Raw genomic sequence first — 20788 nt, forward strand, 5'->3', positions numbered from 1 at the left:
CTTCTCTCCCTCGCTCCCTTTTCTCTACGTCTTAGTCATGCATAAGGAGATCCTTTGCTGTGTAACAAGCAGCCTGGCAATAGCCCTGCACGCCACTCCTGTTAGATGTCCTGTGCTAAACGTGCGTTTGACTCTTATAATAACCCCCTCTGGCTTGCGTCAAGCGACTGAAAACATCAAATGCTCTATGACAATGCATTAAAATGTTTTCACACTTGCACGTGCGCACACACAGATATGCCAATGCACCCAGACACATGCAACATATGCAAATGCAACCTGTGCAGAGAACACACACACTCTCTCAACCTGACAGGCACATAGACCAAATGCACTTTCATGAGTTTGCATGTTCTTATGTTTACTTAATGATTTACTAAAGTGGCCAGAATAAAGTTAAAGAAATTGTGTATTTTATTTCACAGTAGGGAGTGACATATTTGGACCTAGTCTGAGTTGGAGTACACTCATGACGGAGATGAGTGAAACGTGAAAATTCCTTATATTTATATATGTTGTTTGTTTCCTTATGTGGGCAATGTAGGCCTGCAAATAATCAAATTAATCATCTGAATATGGTCCTCAAAACCCTTTTATTTATTATGATGTAATGTCATCATAAACACACATAATAAACACACACAGTCATGCATGAACACGTGCGGTCTTACTGCCTGAAGCTCCCCCGATCAGTTTTGTTCTGAGGGTACAAGCAGAGTTATTGTTTTAACTCTAATTTCGTCTTCCATACATCACCCACTGAGAAACAGGGGCTCTCTGAGCACCAGAAACTGCTGGTATGATCTGCTTGAGCACGACTTTTCTATCTCAAATCCATACTCTTGTAGCCAAACTCTTTAAATGATTAAATTATTATTTTCGTTTATCATTTTGTCAGCATTTAAATTGATCATATATCATTACCTTTACTGAAATAAAGTTTCCCTGAACTAACTTGAATATACAGTAATAGCTCATCAGTACAAAAACCTTAGTTGTATATTGAAAGGTAGTTTCTCCATTAGAGAACTGTGTACTACAGTGTACTACAAAATTACTCACACACCCCCCCTCTCTCTCTCTCTCCCTCCCTCTCTCTCTCTCTCTCTCTCTCGACACTTCTGGCATGTAGCCCTTTAAATGCTCATAGCCGTATGGACACATATGGCAGACACTGGAGAAATAATAAAGACGAACCAAATTTTGGGTTACTTGTGACAGCCAAGGAGAGATTTGACTTTTGGACGACAAAGGGAATCTGGGTAATTTGGCAACAGATTTCTGGGTGTAGCAAATCTGCGATGGCACCCAAATAGCCCCAAGCAGATGTGGGGAGACTATACACACATACTCAGGCAATAACCCTCAACTTTACTGCCCAGCACACTGCACCTGACAGCATGGGCCCTAGTCCTCATTTATCACAGGCATCACATACCAAAGTCACTGTTATGCATCCAAAGTAACAGGACAACACAAACGTGTGGTTGTACCAAGTTAGGAACCCAGTGACTTGCGTTCAAATTTATAGATTAGATTTTACAAATCAAAAGAACCGTTGGAATCAAAACAAATCAAAAGAACCGTTAACGACCAGTGGAATGTGGAAATCGTTGCCAAATTCCAAAATTTAGCTGACAGATGCAAATATTTATTTATTTATTTGTGAGGGCTAACTTAAAGCATCAATTAGGGACTCCTGAATTATTACCCCAGCCCCCTAAATCTACTGCTGAATTATTACCCCAGCCCCCTAAATCTACTGCTGGATTATTACCCCAGCCCCCTAAATCTACTGCTGAATTATTACCCCATCCCCCTAAATCTACTGCTGAATTATTACCCCAGCCCCTTAATTCTACTGCTGACTGATTACCCCATCCCCCTAAATCTACTGCTGAATTATTACCCCAGCCCCCTAAACCTACTGCTGAATGATTACCCCAGCCCCCTAAATCTTTAACAAATTACAAACAGAAGAATAAATGCACCAATTTGACAGTTTGCAAATGAATTTATTTAAATGTTTACAAACGGAAAGCTTAAACGAACTTATTTAACTGTTTACAAAAAGCGTAAATGTACCTCCTTAATAGTTTACAAACACAAAGCATAAATTCACTTATTTAACTGTTTACAAACACAAAGCATAGAGGAACTTATTTTACAGTTTAACAGGCATGCTCCTTCTCAACCCCCCTGTGTCACTGCAACAGTATCAACTGACCCACAAGTTGCATCACTTCCTTTAACCATTGAAAGAAACATGAGATATGTCAGAGTTAAGAGCCAGCAGATATACACAAGTAGGTAATGGCACCAGGCAGGCTGATTGCGTATTTAAAAAAAAACAAGGCAGCTAACCAATAAAAAAAAACCATTAGGCTGTCCCTGCTGGACCTATGGCCAGAGGGCAACAGTGCCCCCACCCGTGCAGAGAGCTCCTCTGTGCAGAGTAAGTACGGAATGCAGGAGACAGAGGAAGATGAGGTGAACTTCACCAAAGCATGGATGCTTTGCATAGAACAGGCACCCTTCTACAGGTCTGCCTGCTTCTCATGGGTCCTTTGTAGAGTTTTAAAAAAGCCTTCTCCCACCACCACTGAAGGGAAGCGTGATCAGACCTTCGGCTTCCCACAGTGCTTCAGTTAAATGCTCCGAAAGCTGGGTAAGGAATTGACTCTGCTCTCTGTAGTGAGCTGTATATAGATGACTGTATATAGATACACCTTGACTCATTTTCTTGAGGCAAACTGTATGTGCGTGTGTGCGTGCATGTGTGCGCACATTTCTTCACACACCTCTCTTCTCTCTCTCTCTCTCTCCCTCTCTCTCTCCCTCTCTCTCTCCCTCCTCCCTCACCCTCTCTCTCTCTCCATTTCAGGGGACTGGTAGTGCTTCGGGCTTAAAACTCAATTTCTCAGCCCTTGAATGGGCAGCGATTGCACAGAGCTAACTCAATTGTGGAAAGAGGTCTGCACAGTCCCCTTGAATAGATTGGGGCCTCGACTTTAATACAACATCAGTCATGTAACACGCAAACACATTGCTATTCCATTTCAAACCACAACACTTACAAATGGACGACTTTAAAAGCAGGCTGTGTGCTCATTACATTGTCGGAGGAAAGATGGAAAGAAAAACCCATGAATATGTTTAGCAAACAGTTTATTTATTTATGTTACAGTCTCTCACTCAATCACAGATTGTTAGCTCAGATTTTTCTATTACTTCTCTATTATTATAAACTGTGTTTTTTTGTGTCCCACAGCAAACCAGATGATGGAAAGTAACCCTTAGTAATAGCCAGCAACCAAAATGTGTCCACAGAACACATTGTTCGACACTAAGGAGACAGTAAATAATTTATGTTGATTCGAATTACGTGGTGGGGGGTGAGGGTTGCTCAGCATGGCTGTATGGTGAAACGGGTCATTTATTTGCAATTACCAGTTCATTGTAAGTGCTGAGGAGTGTGTTGTTCGGCGAATGTCTCACATAGCAAGCGACCTCATTTCCTGTCATACAGGTTCATATGTGCAAACAGAGCAAATTCACCCCCCCCCCCATACACACACACAAAGCAGCGCAGCACTGCAGCATTCATCTGGGTTCATTAGATTCACAATACACCAGCACCAAGCATTCAGAACCGCAGTGGTGCTTTCATGCTGAAAAGAGGTAACAGTGTTCTGGACTGCTGGTGGGTGTGGTATGCATCATGTTAAAGAAGAAACAGTGAAGGCTTGATGGGCAAAGGATGCAAGGAATGGGATAGGGAACCAACATCCAAAATGTCTCTGACGTATTTATCAGTGTTAGTTAAGAACACCACCACTAAAACTGTGTTTCACCCACAAGGCATATTCAATATAATATGAAGGCAAATAGTCAAAAGAGATTTATATAACAACTGGATCCACATTGCTTTAAATATATCAGTTATTAGTAGTGGTGATCTGTAATTTCTCAGAGTGTTGCCCTGCGCTGGAGTAATCCCAGAAGGAGGAGGAGCTGGGATCAGATGGAATGTGAAAGCAGGCATCTGAAGAGCCAGATGGAATGATGGGAAGAGTGAAGGCAAGATGACGGGCCATACGTCAGAGCTGACATTTCTGTTGTTCCACCTTGTTATTCTCTCCTCAGCCCCACAGCAAAGCAACAGCTACATTTCAAACTTAATTACCTTTCAGGTTGCATCATCAAGTCAGAGGCTTGGTGAAGATGGATGGCAATTGCACACACGTGCACGCACGCACACACACACACACACACACACACACACACACACACACACACACACACACACACACACCTCTTAATGCTTCATGAAAGCCTGCAGCATAAACACACACAGGCACATGAACACATATGCACACACGTGCGCGGGCACACACACACACACACACACACACACACACACGCACGCACGCACGCACTTCTCATCACATCACAAGAGACCCACAGTGAATTCTTCCAGTCGTTCCGTTCTGACATGTGGCTTCTAAACTCTACTAGCCCACTGAAACAATGGTCCATTTAGCCTGTGCCATCCCCATAATAACAAATGCTGGTGTGTGCCGCTGCTGTAGAGGGTTATTAGTCTTGTTTTATGGAGTTGCTCTCTGGCTGCAGGGCCTGGTATGAGAGAGGCGGCCCTCCGTTCTATAGCACACGGCGAGTCTGAGATGAGCTCACAGCGTGAGCTGCCGATTACCCCACACAAACCCAGTGGCAACATGTGACATGGAAGTGCATGACACGCTCAGTCAGAATCAATATGATGATTGGTCACCTAACGCTTAACGGCTCTCTGGTTATACCGTGATGAAACGTGACCAGAGGGAGGAGAGAAGAGAGTGCATGAATATTGCTATTTACTAAAGCCACTGTCTAACACACCAAACCATAAATGTTCAGCTCATTTGATTAATGCAAAAAGGGGATGGAACATTACTAACTAAATTAGATAATGATGGCAAATCTAAATACACCATCAATTACTCTACATGGAGCATGGAGCAGTTTCATTACAGTGGCATACATAGGCCAGCACTCCTGGCTCAGAATAAGGAAGTTAAGAACTTAAGTAAGGACCAGACACACACACACACACACACACACACACACACACACACGCACACGCACACATTCATCTTTGTGGACTGTTGGTGTTGTTTTATTACTCATGCCCAGAGCTGACGTTACTCAAGAACGTCAAGGCCTAGCAAAAGGCCTTTGTGTTGGTTTCCATTCATTAGAACCTTTTTGTGGAGGAGTGAGTTGCACTTTTAGTTATTGTACATTTGTTTGTTTATGTTATTATACCATATTGTTTAGAACTGTTAATTATTATAGTATTTGAGTAACAGGTATCACTACATGTTTTTAAAGGTAAAATTGAAATACAAGCAACAAAACACAAACCAGCAACCTACCCAAAGGGGAGTAGAGAAAACCCAACACAGGGCATACCACTAACACAGGACTTAACACTAACACTAACACAGGGCTTAACACTAACACAAACACAGGATTTAACACAAATGCGAACACAGGGCTTAACACTAATACAGGGCTAAACACTAACACTAATACTAACACTAACACAGGGCTTAACACTAACAGAGGGCTTAACACTAACACAGGGCTTAACACTAACACAAACACAGGATTTAACACAAACGCGAACACGGGGCTTAACACTAATACAGGGCTAAACACTAACACAAGGCTTAACACTAACACTAACACAGACTCGATTATTGAATAATACCATCACACACACACACACACACACACACACACACACACACATCCAAACACACATGGGCACATGAACACAAATACAGCTGGAAGAAATGCTTCATTATTCAATATACTGAACTCCCTTATTAAATCAATCACATGTAAAAAAATAAATCCAATATATCAGCTGATTAATGATCTGAACCTGTCAATTTTACCACTGAATAGTATTCTGAAGTTCGTAGTATGTGAATAACAGTAACATTCACCTTAAACACCACATATTTAAAGGAGGACTTTGGCCATTCTGAATGAAAACATACTACTGTGGATTTGGCACTATCACAGATTTGCAACTGTAAAAGTAAAAAATGTGACAAACCTTAACTTTTTTGTTGCAGCTAGTGGCTGCTATATTACACACTTTATATATCTGTAATATAATTAACTAGTCATTTTTATAAGAAGCACAATCATCTATTCCCCTTTTAATAGCCTATACATCATCATGTGGCAGTACAATTCATTTTTCCACATGAGAAACAGAAAGGAAATTTTAATGGTTTGTGCCCACTAGCATAATTTTAATTATGGATTTTCCCTACATGATCGATTTGAAGAAAAGCCATAGTAATACTAGTTGTACATTCTACTGTATTAAATATTTGATATCCATTAAATTTTCATGATTAATGTCTTGAAAATAACCTGTTTCTCTAAGGCCTTTCGTCTTTTTTTAATTAAAGGTTTTATTCATTTTCAGATAAATATAGATATGAAGTCATTGTTTAGCCTTAGCTGAAATATGAAACCTTTTTTTATTGGGCTATCCAAGAAATATTTGTCCAACAAAAGATTTTATATTGCATCTATGCAGTGTAAATAGCACAGCACCGGACAAAGGTTTTTGTGTTCTGTACATTATTATTCTAGCTATCAATGTCTCCCTTAATTCAGTCAGTAATATAATTGCATTTATTATGTTTTGCCCTCACATGACATGCATACTTAAAGAATAAATCATAAATCTTTGACAGCATTATAGACCTTCATCCACAGTATCCAGAATGTCTCTATATACTTCATATAGTACAATAATAAATATTAGTACAAGCTGTGGCATTTTTTATATATCTCCTTTTGTTTTCTGTCTGCTTTAGTGAATGTACTATATGCAGTTTTGCTCAGATACTGATGGAAGCTCTGTGTGTGTGTGTGTGTGTGTGTGTGTGTGTGTGTGTGTGTGTGTGTGTGTGTGTGATAGGATGGAGGCATCTAGCTGTGTAAATCTTAATGATATTGGCTTCAGCTCCTCAGGGAAAAAGCCACTCTCATGCCAACTCCTATATCACACAAACCAAATGGTGCAAATGTAATCTTTCTCCACTGCAACACCCTTTGCTGTTTCTCACTTTATTGAACAGGTAATTTTTGTCTTGGTTGAAGCCAAATCACAAATGTTGTTAATGTCTTCTTGATATGCATTAAATATAGATATAATTTTGCCATATGGATTTTTCCTCTCACTGCTGACTCTGAATTGTTGTAACCAGAACCTTTGTATTATTTTAAACAGCACAACTAGGCAAGCCTCATTTCGACACACCGCCACCCAATGCACAGTGCCTTCCACACAAGTGTCAGCAGTATGACATCTGAAATGGTTTGGAACCTCTGAAAGCAGCACAGAATCTGCGTTTTAGTGCTGAGAAAAAATGCTTCCATTCCTAGAAGCCTTCAATCCTTCAAGCTAATCTGCAGTGTAGAGACAAGGTATTAGTCCACTTGGGACTTTGAAATTGATAGTGGAAGCCACACATGCCAATAAATGTTCACTGTGACAACGCTTGCATGTTTTGTTTATGCACATTTATTACATTGAGAAACAATCACTAATATTGAAAAGGGCTGAACATTACACTTGGGAAAATAAGATTTATAATTGACGGTTTGTCTCAAGCCTTTGATTGTGGTGTCCGAGAACTTTAAAATGCAAAAAACCTCTTTACTCCCTAAAGCTTAAGCAGCAAATTTCTTCTTTCATACTTGGCAAAGTGAAGCCCATTGGATTAATAACAATTATAGTCTTCACCATTAACCTCACCACCATCATCCCACATTACAATACAGCAAGTCAGAACATTATTCTAAACCATCTCCAACATGGCCACTAACTAACATTAGTGAAAATAATCATTCTAAGATGTAATCCACCTTTGTAACCACTTTCCTAATTATGTGTTAGGAGAATAATGATCGCTCTTCATTGGTGTTTATTGCCATCCTTACTGCTAACCACTTTGTGTTGTACCTAGCTAACCAGTTTTTTTAAAGATGCACTGAAAGCCTCAGTTAGTCCATCAGTTAGTCAGCAACATACACACACACACACACACACACACACACACACAGACACACACACACACACACACACACACACACACATATATATACACATGTACACAAACACACACACACACACACACACACACACACACACACACATCACAGCATTGTGGATTTAACTCCTATATACAGGCTGTTTCTCTCTCTCTCTCTCTCTCTCTCTCTCTCTCTCTCTCTCACACACACACACACCCACACACCCACACACAAACACACACATACACACACATGCACACACACGTATATGCTGTGGTAACTGCATAGTTATCATTGCTTAATTTCTATACAAATTATTTTTCTTTGAAACTGATGGTAATCGGTGATCTAAGACCATTGTTAGTGCTATTTCAACGTAATCTCCTGAATAATTCATATGAATAATTTGTAAAGCATAGCAATTTCAGCGACTTTCACATAAATAACGTCATAAGAAAAGCTATATGTTCCAAAAAAACAACCCTGGCCCTGAGTTGATTCATATGAACCCGTAGAGATTGGCAATTGTTTTCTAGCCTCAATGCAGTGGCTAAAATATACCCGCCAGATATATTTGTATTGGTTACATTCAAGTTGAAACTACTAGAGCAGCAACGGTGGACATGCTATGCTTCATGTCAGAGTTCCGTCTCTTCCCGCAGAAAAACAGAAAACCCATTTAGGCCCAAGGAGCAGCAGCAGGACAGGTCTGACAGGAGAGGGGAAATCGACTTTCTTTTTTTAACCCATCTACAGATATTGGACCATGCCAGAGAAAGGTCACACTGGTTAGCTCCATGACTTTAGGTTCGTTCAGCCCATAAAACACCAGTGGTGCTGGTTTTAGAGGGCACTGTCAACCTCATGTCATAAAAAACAAAGCTTTCAGTATTGCTGGATGAGTACACGGATCTGACAGACAAATGTGCAAACAAATGATAGCAAACTGTGCTGCCCTCACACATCAATATGCTATAAGGGATCAGAACGGTCAGAAAGAAGAACAAGAAGAAAACCATCTTCATCACTTGGCTTCTGCGTCTTTGACAAAACATACACCTCAGTGCAGTGCAAGTTGTTTTATTGAACGGACTGAGGAGACGGCACAACGCCTTTCCGGAAAAATCTTACTTTGCTACATTTATTGCTTGCTTGGTATTTCTACTCCATTTCATTTTCCTCCTCTCTCTGTCTCTTTCTCTCTCTCTCTCTGTCTTTCTCTTTCTTCCTCTCTCTCTCTCTCTCTCTCTCTCTCACACACACACACACACACACACACACACACACAATCTCCCTCTCCTTTTTCTAGCTCTCATGCCATTTTTATTATAAGCCCCTTGTCAGCAAACTCTCTTTCCCAAACCTCAAGTTCATTATCATCAATAAGTCAACCCATACACTGTCCTTAACAGGCATGCCGTGAGGTCCTCCTGCACTACCTTTTTTGGTGCAATGTAAACCAATTTGCTTTCCTCTCCCCATTTCAGATAGTATTAAACAATGCCCTCTGAGCGCGCAGCTGTCTGAAAGGGGATGATTTATTGCAGAGTGAGAAGTCTTTGAGTCGCTTTGTGAGGCTGTGCAGTGCAAAATAAGCTCATTTATATTCCATATTGCCACAGCCTCCTCACTTAATATTCCTGTCAGTGAACGCAAGTCACTGGATTCACTGTGCCTCTCGGTGTACTAACATTATTAAACACAGTTCATCACATTATAGTAATGTGGGGAGAAGAGCTCGGATATAAAAGCACAGGTTAAGAGAGCCATCGGGAGCTGCTGGCTGAGATTTGCCAATCTCCTAATAGCACTTCCATGAGAGGTGCTTTTCTCACCATTATCTTCTAGTGTTTTCCTACTGCTGCAGTGAAAAAAAAAAAACAGTAAAAGCTTTAAGTCCCACTATTTAGTGCATGGTTTTTGCATCAAATGAACAAATGAAAAGAATAAATTAATGATTAAACTATAGAACATGGACTCAAAGACTGTGAGGCTTTCTTTCAATGCATCAATAGAGCTTTTCTATGGCTATTGTTAAGGGCTTTTATATACACGAGCTCTGAGCGATTCCATATTCACAACATGTACAGCACGGCTCCAAGGCCAAACCTTCATTCCTCGCGTTTTCTATACTGTGAGGCTAAAGTGAGTGATGTGATTGATCCTTAATGCGCAATTCTGTAGCTGCGCATAATTAACGTGACATGAAGATGCAGCACGACTTTATGCCCTTTATTGGAACGTGTGGGTGGGAAACCCACACGGAGATTAGAGAAAGATGAAGACCACGTGAGTTGTTTCCCGACAGCAGTATCACATGGAACAACAGAACGAATCCGGGGGAAAGAAACTGGAGCGCTGATGGATCCTGCATGCCACTCATTTTAGCAACACTCCATGGCTTGTGGAAGCAAGATAAAGTGGGTACTGAAGAGGGTCTTAGTGCAGCACACTTTGGTGAGTTTCCTGCTTTAACTGACCCAATAAAGCAAGTAATGCACTGATGGGATGAACGAAATGTTTGAAATGCAGGGGAATCACCAGAATGCGCTGGACTCGGTCTGAGTGACACAGTCTCTATTAGCCATCTGGGAATATGCTAAACTGGGAATCAAGGAGTCTGTGGGAATTACAAGCATTTTTCGTAATATGCAGTGCTTTCATTTGTATGGTTAAGGAGTACATTCCATGCAAAAACAAAAACTGGCAAAACTGAATGTTATGATCAAAAGTCCAAAAAAACATTTTGATTTTGTCTTATCTTTTTCTTCCCCAGGTCTCCAGATCCAGGAATCCAACGGTTAAGATTCAGCAAACTAACAAATGTACCTCCAGATCAGTATGAGGCCTTTTTTCTCCGGTGTGACTCTTCGATCACGGTGTTATATATAATCCCAACGCACCTGTAAGCGATATACTGACAGAACCAGAGATGGTGAGCGAGTCCAAACAGGCTACATGGCCTGGTCAATACCATGGCCTTCATCTGCCCACTTCAAAACAAGCTCCTCATGCTGTGATTGTAGCTTGTTTGACTGTTGTATCAAAGACATTGCAGGGGGTTGGTGTATGGCCAACTGGGGTCCATTGATCGACCTTTCTGATTGGCTCCATTACAGTGCTACAGAGCTCGGTTTCGTTTATCATGGGCATGGAAAGGTCTTGGAGATTTTGGACAGAAAGCTGGAAAACAATGGAATTGTCGTACCATGACTTCACCCCCTCCATCCATATGGAATATACCATCCACGAGGAAATTATTATCCTGACTGCTATTCTGTCAACTGTTAATCATCAATTAGTCACTGTGGTCAACTACAGCTTAACAACACTGGCAGCATTTGAACCTTACAGACACAGAGAAATAAAAAATGCCCTTTAATAAATATTCAGTATATACACATACAGCATTGACCTCTTAGCAGACATACAAGTATGAAGTTCGGTTCACTTATTTCTTTTAGGTGAAGGCTCTTCCGGAGCACCAGCAGATGAGGTCTCTCCTGTAACTACAACAAAAAAGAACCACAACAACTTTAAGTCTTCATTGATATGCATCACAAACATGCAGAGGTTGTGTGTGCCCTTTGACCCAAGAAACTCTGGTTCCAGTGGGAGCACAGTTCAGTTGATGTTTCGTCACCACTGCAACCACAGTTTCCATACAGAACAGCCTTGCATCACACTGTAGTCTGTGTTGTTGTTTTGCTTGCCAAACAGCACTTGATAAACAGCATTTGCAGTGAGCTGCATCACTGATACTAAGGCACTGATTTAAAAAAAAATACTTCAAAGAACTGCTTTTCTGCTACTGCTCTTTGTCTTTAAACAAAATAGCACTAACTGAGGGCATTTAGCTTAAAGTGTATTATAAAAAAGATAATGCTAAAAAGAAATATCTATTATGTAACATGTGTTATACTTCCTTCAGTTATAATCAACTCCATAACTGCTTTAAGCAGTGGACTTTTTTCTATTTAAAGTAATTCTGTAGCTACTGTGTTTTGGTTTAAGACACAATTTCTCATGGTTTGTTTTAGTGTGTCTGTATACTGAGTCATTATTGAAAGTCAGAGGATTGAGTTTGTAAAATATGCACTACACCAAAAAGCATCCACAAAGTTCATAACTTCAGATATTTTCATTTCTTCAGTTGATAAGGTATGTTTAATGTGGTTTGGCATTTTAACTATATGTAACTGCCTCAGTTAATGTATGCCAGGAGACTCATATGAATAATGCTATTAGTGTTAGCAAACCATGATTTAAAATAGATCATAAAACAATAAATTATCAATTAAACATTTTCCAACTCAATCACTTTGAAGACTTGTCATGTTGACTTTTTATACACATGGCCTTACACATAGGGGCAGTGGTAGCTCAGTGCAGTGTACTTGACTAGTAGTCAGAAGGTTGCTGGTTCAAGCCCCACCACTGCTAAATTGCCCCTGTTGGACCACTGAGCAAGACCCTTAACCATCAATTGCTCAATTATGACTCAGTCATAACTGTAATTGCCTTGGATAAAAGTGTCAGCTAAAAGCCATAAACATCATAGAAAATATCTTGCTAAAGTTCTTACATTCATCTCTGCCAAATTATATATAGAAAAGGTAGCCTAGTTCTGAATAGAATCAGTAGTTTAGCATGTGTTTTTTATTGTTGTTGTTGCTAATGGATACTAAAATAATGTATTCTTAAAAGAAAACATTCTTAAAAGAATACTGGTAGAAACCAAACCTTAGATCTGATCAAAGATTTTATCCTTAACAAATAAAATGTGTAATATAATAATAACACTCTACTACACATCTCACATCTGTCCTGAGCTATTGTTTCAGAATCAGTACAAATGACAAGTTTAGGGCAAGGTGCTTTCTGGAGAGAACATGAATGCTGCTGTATACTTACATTCAGGTGGCTCAGTCTTGCTCCATTTCCTTTTCTGAGAAATCATCTGTTTGATCTTCTGCAGTAGTTCAATGACCTGAAACTCGTCACCCCTGCTCTTATTGTTGAGAACATGATACCTGTTTTTACACCGTTCTACCAGCCACTTGAGTTCTTTATTTGCTCCCTCTATTCGCTGTTCAATAGTACCCTTTCCTAGCCAATCTCCCCTGGAGAAGAGCACCATGGTGTGTTCCCAAACATCAGCACCCATAAGCTCTAAATGTTCCTGCACGGCAATCTTATGTCTTTCTATAAAGGGGGCCCCTAAAGGATAAACCATAAGAAAAACGTGAGCACCTTCACCAATCATCTCAAGACCTCTCTTCAGTTCCTGTTTAAGTTCCTCAGATGAATCCTCTGCAGAAACCCAGTTCCAGCTTGGTGTGTCCACCACAGTGACTTGGAAGCCTGCGAATGATTTAGTTTCCATGACACACACTTCAGTTTGTGCCCCAATGCTGAAGACATCCTTGTGTAGAATGGTGTTTCCACATGAACTCTTCCCTGCCCATCGTCCACCAAGCAATATTATTTTCAAATGTTCACTTTCTGTTGAAGGACAAAAAAATGTGATTAATACTGGGGGAAAACCCCAGTGTCAGCCAAAGCTATAGTAGTTTACTGTACCAGCATCACACAAATATATAGTAGTTTATTGTACCAGTGATACCAAAAGCTACAGTAGTATACTGAACCACTGTCACCCAAAGCTACAGTAGTTTACTGTACCAGTGTCACCCAAAGCTACTGTAGGTTACTGTACCAGGGTCCAGGGTCACTCAAAGCTATAGTAGTTTACTGAAGCAGAATCAGCCAAAGCTACATCAGTTTACTGTACCAGGGTCACTTAATGCTACAATAGTTTACTGAACCAGTGTCAGGCAAAGCTACTGTAGTTTACTGTACAAGTGTCACCCAAAGCTACAGTAGTTTAGTGTACCATTGTCACCAAAATATATAGTAGTTTACTGCATCAGTGTCACCCAAAGTTAAATAAGTTTACTGTACCAGTATCAGCCAAAACCATAGTTTACTGTACCAGCGTTACCCAAATATATAGTAGTTTAGTGTACCAGTGTTAGCAAAACCTACAAAAGTATACTGAACCAGTGTCACCCAAAGCTATAGTTGTGTACTGTACCAGTGTCACCCAGAACACTACTGGATCTAACATGGTATTGCCTGTGGAAGTCGGAGCACTGCAGATCACATGGACTTATCTTTAAGATAAAACTTTTCCAATTGCTAGTTATTTTTAATATATCCATAAAAATTGCTCATCAAAATATTGTAGCAACACTTTTAATTGTGCTATTTACGTATATTTAAAATCAAGTACTTTGTAAAAATATATTTTAAAAGAGGACTTCTACTGGAGTGATTTTTTACCAAGGATATATGCTTCAAGTACGTGTCCAACACTGATTAATGCTATGACAAAGCCAACATTACCATCTATTACCAAGCCTTGTCCAGCGATTTAGACATCAGTGAAAATGTCACATTTTATAAGCTAGAATTTTTTAAATATTTGCTTTCTACATTGCAGGTGTCCGCAAGCGTTGAGTGCACTCGCCCTGTACTGTTTCCCAAGCCTGCGTTTTTAGCGTCATGTACATCATGTGGAAAGCTGAACATTTACACACAAGCCGAAGCCATCGCACCACTAACTTCACTAAAGTACCTTATTATTCCAGTCACATACTGGAGTAACGAACACTGTACTGGCTGATTTACCCCGCTCGCACAGTGCAGACTAGTCAGATGCCCTTCACCTGGGTGTTCCGTGGCAGTTTATTCCATAATTCCAGTTTTATTTACGTGTAATAGACTCACCCGAGGCGGAGGCCATAGTATGTCTTCGACAAGTTAGCCAGCTAACCTCTAAATCTGCGGGAACGGAAAACTCTTAACTTTGAAACTGAAACCAGGACGATTACAGTATTTAGCCTGCACTACCTGGGACTACCACAACAGTGAGTCACAAACCAGTATCCCGGCCTAGCGGGCGAAAGACAAAACCTGTCAACACCTGCCTGCACGCGAGGGCAGAGTCTGTAACGTCACAAAGCGAAACCAAACGAAGGCGCGAGCTGACGGGTATGTTGCTGACGTCACTAAGGTATGGGCGCGGATCAAGAAATTCCATAATGCAAGGTTGAGTAGGCCATTTATTGTAGAAACATTTTTTGTTATAATTGTAAATACTCTTTACATAGCAATAGCAATCAATAAATCAAAGGCTTAAACGATAATAAAAACAAACAAACAATCAATTCATTTGGACTACTTTGGGTATTTACATTTATTTTATCCAGGTTGTTCTTTTCACTGTTTTTTTTTTTTAATTAACAAACATCTTGCATTAATCTATTCACAAACTGTATTAATCACACATTTTTCTCATGTTTGTTAAAACGTTCCATTTAAAAAAAGTTACTTAATCTGCAGTTTAATCGAAAGGGCAGTCAGTTACTTAAACCCTCTGTTTTCATCATTGTTGGGCCTTCATAAAAGATTCTCAGTATGTCAAAATTAAGGTTACCTAAAACATTGCATTAGATCATTGCTGTAGATCACATTAATCAGTGAGTGTAGGCTAAGCTTAGATGTGAAAATTGAAAACACAAACTGGCTGTTAGCATAAACTTGGTGTTATCTTAAACAAAATTTACATATGGTTTAAGGAGGGGGATATCTGTCAGGGAAGAGCTATGTGCATTTGTAACCTCTCTGCTTGCAGGACTTTCTGCAGAAATAAACATTCTCATTCATAAGGCAAACTGGTTTGGAGTTTATCATTAATCCTTAATCATTAATCAGTAAGCCATCTTTTTTGCCACATCAATGAGCCTTGGTCACCCATGACCCTGTTGCCTGTTTACTGGTTGTCCTTCCCTGGACCACTTTTGGTAGGAACTAACCACTGCATAGCGGGGACACCCCACACGACCTACCATTTTGGAGATACCCCACAAGACCTGCCGTTTCTGACTCATTTGACTAGCCATCAAAATTTGACCTGTGTCAAAATCACTCGGATCCTCACCCATTTTTTCTGCTTCCAACACAAAATGTTGGGCACTTCACATGTCTGTAGTTTTAATGTTATGGCTGATCATTGTATATTCATTTATGTTCGCAGATATTAACACTAGCTGACATCTCTATTCAATTGCAATCTCTTATGCAATGCAGGCTACACTTTACTTGAACTTTATTAGTTGTCACTTTTTTCACATAAAATCCCCCAACACACCTGCAGTTCGTTAGAGTTCGCTCTGATACCATATCCTGTTATCCCTGTTTGAGTAACACTTTGATGCATCTTCCCACTGTATTTTTAACATTGGCTATATACTAATACCTCTGCTAGTGTCACTGATAGCCCTTGTTTTCTCATTAAGGCCATGTGCTCAAATATCCAGTATATGCCTGTTTATTATAAATGGTATCTAAGGAGGAATTACTCAGAAAGACTTAAAGTTTGCATGACTGTTTATATTAGTTCACGCAGAAATCTTTTTCTGAGTCATACTGAATTGGAACCTGGTGGCGAAAGAAATTCCACTTGAGCAGCATAAACAAAATGTAGCTGCCACATACTGCATGTTGAAATGGAGGAAACTCCACCAAACACTGACTTCATTTGAAGTACTTAAGTACTTGCATTAATGTATGATGTTTCCTGAGATCTGAGGGAGAATTTTCCAAAGCACACTTTTGAATAGTTAACAGTCCTTTCACTATCCAAAACATCTTCTTTGCCTCTATCAATGATAAAACATCTAAAATTCAAGCTTTACTGTGTATGTTTTGATCCACTAGAAACATATACTGTACTGTATATCACACACCACAGTGGTTATCTAATACAGTCATGAGTCCTGGGTGCCTATATTGAATGGACTAAAAAAAATACTGCAACTTTTGTTTATTTTATGGAAAGGCACGCATTACTTTGAGCAGATCAAGTTATTGTAGGGATGTGATGAGACAGGATTTACTGCCCTGTTCCTTTGTGTGTGTGTGTGTGTGTGTGTGTGTGTGTGCATAGTGTGAACGACAGATCAGATCCCCCCACCTTCCTGGGTAAAGTTATACTGCTCCAATATGTTACAGATGGGACATCTGGAACATATCTTTAACAATATGGGCATGACAAGCTATGTGTAGCATAATGTGAGAAACCTCACAGACCTTTTTTTCACACAGCTAATATTCGCAACCCAAGGCACTTATACTCTGGGCCATGGAGATTTATTTCAGGGTTCAAATTATGAATAAATCCTGTAGGAATTTAACCACATAATAATGACTGAACTCTCATAAAGACAAACTCCGGGGAGGTCTCCAAATAACTATATGTTTAAAAATTTCCCTGTGTCAAACTTTTCATGACATAATTAAAGTGATAGATTAAATCCTAAATTCAATATACAATTCATGACCAAAGGTATGTGGACACCCCTCCTAATTGCCAACAGGTGTATAAAACCAAGCACATATCCGCGCAGTCTACATAGACAAAACAACAGCAGCAGAATGGGTCGTACTGAAGAGCTCAGTGTATTTAAATGTCACAGGATGCTGTTTTGTGAAACCTCTACCCTGCAAAAACTGCCTTGGTCAACTGTAAGTGCTATTATTGTGAAATGCGTCAAGGAGTAACAACAGTTCAGCCAAGAAACGATGGACTATGCATTCTGACAAAGCAGAGACCGGAGAGTCCTGAAGCGTGGAGGTCCTCTGTTGCATCACTCACTAACCAGCTCCAAATTGCCTCTGAAAGCAACATCAGCACAAGAACAGTGTGTTGGAGCTTCATTAAATGGGCTTCCATGGTCAAGCAGCTGCACACAAACCTAAGTTTACTATGTGCAATGCCAAGTGTCGGCTGAAGTGGTGTAAAGCATGCTGCCACTAGACTCTGAAGTCCTAATGAGCTCATCTTGGTGTGATGCAGTACCTGTATGTTATCATCTTAGCTTGGCAAATTTTCTAATAAAATAAACCAAGGAATTGGTGACATGCATAAGCCTAACATCGAGTTGCCAGTTTATTAGGTGAATCCTGCTGTCATTATATAAACTATACATTCCAACCAGTCATTTAAGGTCATGTGTCTGATTACAGTAATCTGGTGATGATCAGTGACCCTGTGGACAAAATCAGCCTGTTCAGAAAGCTGAAGGAAATGGCAAGAATTGTGCCAGCAAACAGATGAGCCTCAACCAGGAAATCACATCTGATTTCAACATCGGTGTACAGAATTTCATCACAGAACACACTACTATTCAGACTTTGTCTCTAATGGGCTGCCACAGCTGACGACACGTTGGGTGATGCTACTTGTCATTGAAGAACAGAAAAGCATGCCTTTACTGAACACTGGAGCATGAAAACTAGACCACTGCAGACCTCAGAGGAATATATATATATATATATATATATATATATATATATATATATATATATATTCATGTAAGATTGTATTATAGCAGCCTGGTAGCCTGAGTACAACTGCAGGGTTCTTTTTATTGACAGAAATCCAGATAAAACAGTGCAGAGTTGAGGCCACGAGGCAAATGCAGAATCAGGAAATAGATGATGGTCAAAAAACACAGTGAAACTAGTTTCAAAGGGTAGGCTGACCTTCTGGAAGAAAATGAGGAACAGGCACAAATCAGAAACCAGTAAGACTAGGACATACAGGAAATAGCCTACAAGAGCACAGCACAAGGGTACGCCATGACTCATGCAGCTAGGTTGTAATTAAAGCTACTGTAATCGATGTTGCATTTTATGCTAACTTGCCTTCACTTGGCCTTCCGGTGTGTGCACACGTAAAATGATTGACAAGCAGGGATTAATGCCTCCTTGTAAAGAAGTAATCTGATAATACTGCCGGCCCATGCTGAACTTTTCACATGATGACAAAGCAGTGGAAAGTCACAGAAGGTTTTCTTTATCTTTTTTTCTTTTTTCTCAGAGCCATTTTGGCAATAGCTAAAAGGACGTAAAACAGTTTAGCCAAAGTGTTTTTCAAAAAGTTAATTTACAGCATCTAAGTAAATAGGTGACTATGGAGAAGAGGAGAAACAGTTGAAGATTAGGAGACCGGCGAAGCTGAATGTGGTAGTGAGTCTGGGGGCAACAGCAATATTGAGTTCAAGAAATCAATAGTTCCTATAAAAGATCTGAAATCCAAACCTTACACTGTCTTCTAATTAAATTCAAAAGACAGAGCTTTAGAAGATGCTGAACACTGTTTTTGTAGAGGGTAAAGCACACCTCCTTTATCTATTAAGAAGACCAATTGTAGTTAAAGAAATTGCTTTTGTTACTTCTAATTAATAGTGGGGATTACATTTACATATGTCACTTCATATCAATAATCCTTGAGGCCTTAAAGAGAACCAGTGCCTATATTTTTGAGCTGAGGGACAATTGAGAGGAACTTCTGCATTGTACTGAAACAGCCCACACGTAGACAAAACACATAAGATGCACACACAGACACACAGACATTTGTGTCCATTTCAAGGCAACTCCATGTATGTGCATGACACCTCAAAAACCTTAAAAGTTTGATTCAACCTCAGTATTAAACTACAGTTACCATACAGTTATTTAAGGCTTTTAGTGGATTAGTGAGTTATACTTTTAAACTTTTCACCCTAAAGTAGTTTTAAAACTGTTTGGAAGACTCAGCGCCATTTTTTCCACACACAACTTGCAGAAATATCAACAAAACATCATGGGAAGTTACACTGCACGATCCCCAGACTATATGAGAAATGATCACTATATCTTTGCACATTGCTGAAAAATGGCTTAACCTGTAGGATGATAAATGTTTATTCCCTTACAAGGATTATACATCATATTTGACCTGATATAAAGTTCTCGTGTCACGATTTAAAACACCAGCGAAAGATTATGCACCATATTTTATGGTCTGCATTTATTTTCCCATAAACATTCTGGATTTTCATGTCAGTCCAAACTACTAAATGGATATTCAAAGTAATAATATAATAGTTATTCAGAAACCTCAAAACAAAGATGGCTTGGCAAAGATGGCTTGAAAAACAGACAAATGAACATACAAATACATCACTGATCAAATGACTGAATAAATTAATATTATAGCCAATCTCTGATAAACAGGACCATTCCACGTCAAATTGTCAACAATCGACTTTCTGTCTTTTATTGTTTCAATAACTCCATAAACCATAATTCCATAAACCATAATTGTGGGAAGGTTGTTGCAATTTTTATATCCTGAACTGCTTTGTGAACCCTATTAAGAATGCTGTGATCTTGACCTCAGTTGAGATCAGTAGCCCTGATTGCGTACACTGCCATATTTCATGCAGCTCAGCACCTTGATGGATTAAAGATATATTTAAAACATTCTTCTATGGTGCTCACTGGGATCATACATTTTTTAAACTGTAGAAGCTGTCAGAAATGTTTCATCTGCTACAGGGGAAGGGGGAGAGGGTGCTTTCATTTCCGATTTTGCACTTCACACGTCATTGTGGAATAATAAGTACAGGTACATAAAGACAAATAAAAAGACAGGAAAAACAATAAACAATCGGACATCTCTAGGGTGCAAACAGCATCTCCTCTCTCTCAAGTGTTTGGATTCGGCAAACTGCTTTCATTATAACTTCACTCGAAGCTTGGC

At 39.6% G+C, this 20788-nt stretch overlaps 1 long non-coding RNA gene across 1 annotated transcript; it reads right to left on the reverse strand.

Annotated features, from left to right (window-relative positions):
• Positions 1-2055: 2055 nt before the first annotated feature.
• LOC113583790 (uncharacterized) lies at positions 2056-15125 on the reverse strand. Its single transcript, XR_014119643.1, has 3 exons — positions 14923-15125; positions 13045-13635; positions 2056-11639 (listed from the first exon to the last, which is right to left on the reverse strand). It is a non-coding gene; the product is annotated as an uncharacterized LOC113583790 (long non-coding RNA).
• Positions 15126-20788: the final 5663 nt, after the last annotated feature.

This window comes from Electrophorus electricus, chromosome 23 (assembly GCF_041902795.1).
Source record: "Electrophorus electricus isolate QZ-2024a chromosome 23, ASM4190279v1, whole genome shotgun sequence".
NCBI classification, from domain to species: domain Eukaryota; kingdom Metazoa; phylum Chordata; class Actinopteri; order Gymnotiformes; family Gymnotidae; genus Electrophorus; species Electrophorus electricus.